We start from the raw sequence: 6,494 nt of genomic DNA on the forward strand, positions 1-6,494 counted from the left end.
TACTTATGTCAAAACTTTTTTTAATTTATTTTCAGTGTATAAAAATGTTCAGGTAACTCATCTACAAATGGATACCTACAACAATGAGACAAAACAGAAAAAGAAATGAGGTACTCATTTTCCATTTTATTATTATTACTATTGTTACCTTATATAGGAAAACCATATAGGAAAACTATATTTTCTATAACTTATAGAAATATATATATCTTAAAATATGATCATAATCATGATATCATAATTTATAGTGTTCTGTATTTGACATATTTCTATATTTTTGATTTGCTTGATTGTTCACTGACAATGGGACACAAAGCGCATTATAAACATTAGTGCTGAAATAGACACAAACCTATTCAGGGTGTACCCCACTTGCTGGGGAAGTGCAATTAGTAAGAAAGCTCCTCCAGATGACGATTGTTATGAATTGACAATGAATAAAAAAAAATTACATTAAATTAAAATATCCAATGCCAAGTCAAGTGAGTTCATTTATAAGCACAAAAAACAATACTGACCAAAATACTGTTCAACTATGTCATGAAAGCAATAATAACAACACAATACACATAACCGCAAGAAAAACCTAAAAAAAAAATGTGAAGCCTCAGCCTAGATTGAATGCCAAGGAATGAAAATTAGTGTTGAAACAGGTTTTGAAAAGTGTTAATGATTGTTGGTGAGGTCCTATTGTGAGGCCAGGCTGTTCCAAAGTTTACGGGCAGCTAGAGCAAAGATCCAAACTCCTCTCTTCTTTAACTTCTTGGTACAACCAGAAGTAATTTAATGACTGAAACAAATTCAATATTACAATCAAATCCAAAATGCACAGGCATTTGGATTTGGATTTTATGTTTTATCCCAAGGGCCTTAGTGGGTAAAAACTAGCTTTGACATCAGCATTTTCTTTCTTAAATGTAAAGATATTGTCAAAAATCACCCACCACACTTACCAAATGTGTTTTTCAGATGGTCAAGATCACCTTTGAAGTAGGAATCTACACTTAATAAAAGATCACTGAACATGATTAAAAGTGCTGATTCTGCACTATGATGCACTTCTAAACCATTCTGAAATGATCCGCCTAGTGATGGTTGAATAGATTGCTGATTTTGATGCTTTTCATGTTGCTTTAGCATTTACTTTCATCTATTCAAGATTGGTTGCTCTTAAGCCATCAGCTTAGAAGTAAGAGCTACGTGTATCTTACAACATTTATTTTTGTTGTTGTTAAACAACCTTGTTCTCCCTCTATTTGTTAATACCCCATTAGAGATGTTTTTATAAGACACTGCATGCTATCACTTTTCAATACGGACACTGTCGTCAGCTGCTATTGCAAGTGCAGCTCTCAATACAGATGAGTTTGAGTTGAACATGTTTACTGGCAGATGTCTGACATGAAAAAAAAGAAAGAAAGAAGTGATTAAAGATTAAGTTTATCTAAAATTCCACCGTAGCAAAACATAACAAAGCCATATGTGTTTGAGTTAATAGGTATTCGATAATTATTTTGCATTTGTTTTTAATTTTAGAATCTTTCTGAGTCTTGTTTACAAAAGGCAGGGCATGCACTTAACAGAGTCCAACAAATAATAAGTAAATATTATAGTAGACTCAATTTGCAAAGGTCAACTTTAAGTGATATGTAACTACAGCAAAGAGACATTTTTATTATGTTAATTGCTATTGGTGTTATTAGGTGTTATCTTCATATATTATACTGGCAGCTGCATTTATGCTTGACTCTTTGACTTCAGTTACTATACATGTGACTTCTGGAAGAGCAGTTGCATAACTTTTTGTAACTTCTATGGCCAGTTTTCTTATATTGGGCATGTAATACACTGTCCTGAATAAACTTATTTTTTAGCCCATGTGTCTCTTTATTTGTGCCTGTATTATGTGGATCTATTAGTTATACATTTAGGGGACATGTACATGTATTAATTAGAAACATAATAAAAATAGATTTTCAGATGCAGTTATACAATGGAATATGGAAAACAGCATATTTGCCAGATATATTGATGAATTTATGACATATCAAGACCAAAACAAACAAAAAAGAAACCTTAAAAAGCACCACACATTTAGAATTAGTATTCTTAAAATGTTTCAACATTTCAAACTTATATTTGCCTTCCTATTAGAGCTTCAATTTTTGTTTTTTAAGGTAGTGGTTTATTATAGTTTAGCAGTTATACCACAATACAGTTTTACTTTGTATGCTGGTAGATACTGTGTTTATTGTGAATATAACCTTTGGATGTTCGCTTAACCTGAAGTAGACATGCAATGTGACAGATATAACTGTGGCTTAAGACATTAGAATATATATAGAATGCAATTTAGAGGTCCAATTTAGAGGACCTTTAGAGGTCACCTGCCCTCTAAATGCAATAAATGAAAATAAAACTTGTTTTTATAATAAAAGAAAAAGAGAAATTTATCTATAAGATAACATCATGTATCCACGTGTGTTCATTAACAGCTATTATATATTTTATAATAGCTAATTTTATATTTTATAAAGTACTCTGTGCTATCGTGGCTCAAGAGCTGGCAGTTTGTCTTGTAACTGGAAGGTTGCCGGTTCGAGCCCCGGCTCCGACAGTCTCGGTCGTTGTGTCCTTGGGCAAGACACTTCACCCGTTGCCTACAGGTGGTGGTCCCGGTGGTGCCAGTGTCCGGCAGCCTCGCCTCTGTCAGTGCGCCCCAGGGCAGCTGTGGCTACAATGTAGCTTGCCATCACCTGTGTGTGAATGGGTGAATGACTGCATGTAGTGTAAAGTGCTTTGGGGTCCTTAGGGACTAAGTAAAGCGCTATACAAATACAGGCCATTTACCATTTATGCCTCCTATCATGTTAAGAAAAGAGCGTGTGCAGTGGTGATTTTGGAGGCAGGCTGAGGGCTGCATTGTTGGTTCTCCACAGTCACTTCTCTGACTTTCTCTGTAGGTTAAGTACACTTTAGAGGTTGCAAGGAAGGCCCAGCAGCATCTCCACTTTCTACTCAGAAGCCTCAACTTGAAGCAGAAGAACCGTCTTCTACCGGTACTTGACCTGATCTCATTAGGTCCTTTTATTTTTGCACCGATATATTTCTCTTTTTAATCTCTGAACGTAATGCACATTTCATTACTATATATTGTTGTATATTTTATTCTGTACGTATGTTATTTATTAGGATTACTGCTTGCCCTATTTTGTCTATGGTGGCCCTGAATGGCCAAATGGACTGCACACAAAGGAAACTGAAAAAAGAACACAAAATAGAAAAAAAAGAAAATGCATATGTAAAAAAAAAAAGTTGCAAAAGCTAAAAGAAAAGAAAAAGGAGCAAAAACTGTTGCTGGGGACATGAGAAAATGAGAATAGACCATATCCAAACATTACAAGCTAACAATAAATAGTTAATGAGTTAATAGCATGCATGTATTTTATGAATTATGTGATTAAAACACGGATTGCCTTGCATCTTTCTTCCCTCACAACATTAATGAACCCTCTGCTTCTCTTGAACGTGTCTCAGTGGGTTAATATGCTTCATGAGACCAATGACAACCAAGGTTTAGTAATATAATGTATATATAATATGTTCAACATTACATTGATTGTATTAATAAATTTTATGTATTTAATTAGAAAATCACAGTAGTAGTAGTAATCACAATATGAAATTTAACTCAGTTCCAAATACTGCGCTTCAGCAAACATTCAAGGTGCAATTATTTCTGTTTCATATCACTTTATATCTTTTTTATCTCAAAGAAAAAATATGTTACAGTGAACAGACACGAAATGGACCCAAAGACCAGATTCAACCAGAACACATAGATGCATGGGAAGAGTTTATTTACACATGTGAGCCAAAGATACAGTGGTGGTTGAGGTAATGCAAGCTATATACATGTGACAGTGAAAACAGGTGTATAACTAACACAGGTGCATGGGCAGGGAATATATACAGGGTACTAGACACTGAAACTATTAACTATGAGGACGATTTAACTATGACAAGGGCTAAGGATGCTGTGACTCTGAATCCTAGAGACAAAAATACATGGAGTAAGCACAATCACTATGAAGACATATAAAGCATAAGCTATGACTGTGAATCTTACTGTGGGAAAATACACATGAACTAGGGAGCTCTACTTATGTGAAGAGAAGATCATGACTATGAAAAACTTATACTGTGGATGAAAGTCTAAATCTGGGAACAGGTACCCTACTGGTGCTGAGGTGGAGATTGCAGCAGGTGAGTCCAGCAACTGAGTCATGGAGATTATTCTCATTCCCAATGCATAACATACTAACGATTCATCACGTCCCGGGGCAACCCATAGAACATGAAAGGTAGCGTTCCGAGTCCCTATGATACGCACCGGATTGTGGATGGAATCCAATATCATGACGCTCCCGGTGGTAACCGATGTTGCAGCCGTGCAACATCGGTTACACGGCTGATGGCACATCTTATGCCATCAGCTTGTCCTAGGTCACAGTTTCCTTCCACACATAGCTTTGCAAAAATTGCATAAAAAGCACTTAGAACAACAAAAACATAATATTCCAGAAACATGCTTTGCTGATCCGATCAGCTGTTCATAACATTTCCTACGTTTTTTACCCTCAGGGCCTTATAAGCCCATACATACATATAGTGTTTTTAAAAGTCATGTTTGACTTCATGCTTTTCTGTATCATTTCTGGGACGCTTAGAACTCAAATTGCACTGCTGGAAATAGTTTATTTTGATGCATATGCTGTTTTTTATGCAAATTTGCATGATAATATTTATTTTCATTTTTCCTGCAGTATATAAAAATTGGTGTATCTCAAAAATAAAACTATGAAGACACTCAAAATAAATTTGAGGTTGGAAACTATTTTGTGGAACTTTTTTTGTATTTACAGTTTAGAGAGATAAACTTCTTGAATTTCTCTAACTAGAAATATATGTTAAAAAAAACAATTTTCTATTTTTTTGTAGTTTATTGCACTTTTTTGCAATTTATGTAGTTAATGCATACATATTATTAAGATTTGGACTGTAACAGTTGTAGTGATGTATAGCAACTTGAAATACTCCCAAAATGGAACTACAGCATGTAATTTTCCAAAAGTTGATTCTGTTCATCTGGACGTAGCGTTTTGTGGGAGAAACGTTTCATCACTCATCCAAGTGACTTCTTCAGTCTCAGCTGACTGCAGGTTTCCCCATTTGCGTAATGACTGAAATCAGCCCACTGAGGGAACAATGGGCTCGGAGGTCAGTTCCTTAATCTTAATTATGCAAATTCTCATGACCATTGATCAACCAATGGCCACTGATCAATGGCCATGAGTACCATTCACAGAGAGTTGGGGAATGGCTGCAATCACAGCATTGTAAGATGGTGAAAGATGTACCCTTAGGCCCCCTCCTTGATTCAGAGATGGTCTTTCCCTTTTCACGTAAATGGCCTCCTTGCACATCCTCTTCCTTGAAAGAGTGTCCACTGGCCTGTAGGTGTAAATAGACTGCAGAGTCCTGGCCTGATGAGGTAGCTCTTCTGTGTTGTGCCATCCGCTTCACCAAAGGTTGTTTGGTTTCCCCGATGAATAAATCCTGGTAATCTTCCTGCCACTTAACACCGTACACTATGTTACTCTGTTAGTGTCGGGGGACCCGATCCTTGGGGTGGACCAGCGCGTTTTGGGGTTTAAAAGCCACAGAGACCCGGTGTTTAGAAAAAATGCATCTCAACTGCTCCAACTGGGGAAACCTGCAGTCAGCTTAGACTGAAGAAGTCACTTGGATAAGTGATGAAACGTTTCTCCCACAAAATGCTACGTCCAGATGAACAGAATCAACATTTGGAGATTTACTTACCGGGATGATTGAGCATGCATCAAGATGATACATCATGTAAAAATATAAAGATAAGCTCTGGCGGACTTGGTTCTATGATAGGTCTTAAAGGGTTAACTAAAGTATTAATCGTATTAGATTGTGTTTTCCAAAGTGATTAATGATGAGAAAGTAAAATAAATGTACATGTGTAGATTCATTCCAAACAGTTCTCGTGTTTCTCATGCGTAACATACGGATGGATTGGGTGGCCGAAAGCGTAACATACCGACGATTTGTCACATGGCATCGTATGTTACATTTTGGGATGATTATGTGTTGGAAGTGATGATATCTATAGTGAAGTGAAGCAGTGATCCGTATAGTAGTGGTGGGCGGATTGATCCAAATATCGATTATATCAATACCAAGTCAGTATCGGATCGACACTAGCCTGGTGAGATCGATTCTTTACTTTAACTTCTGCCTTTGTTTGTACTTTATGCAAAAAATGAAACAGCAAGGTCGCCACTCCTGTGTCAGCGCAGAGCAGGCACACTTTGCCCCACACCATTTGTTTAGATGTGGCGCTGTCACATGACGTGTCTTAGACGCTTTGGGGGCTGTTAAGTTCTTTACATATATTTATATAT

The sequence above is a fragment of the Pelmatolapia mariae genome, linkage group LG3_W, assembly GCF_036321145.2.
Source record: "Pelmatolapia mariae isolate MD_Pm_ZW linkage group LG3_W, Pm_UMD_F_2, whole genome shotgun sequence".
NCBI classification, from domain to species: domain Eukaryota; kingdom Metazoa; phylum Chordata; class Actinopteri; order Cichliformes; family Cichlidae; genus Pelmatolapia; species Pelmatolapia mariae.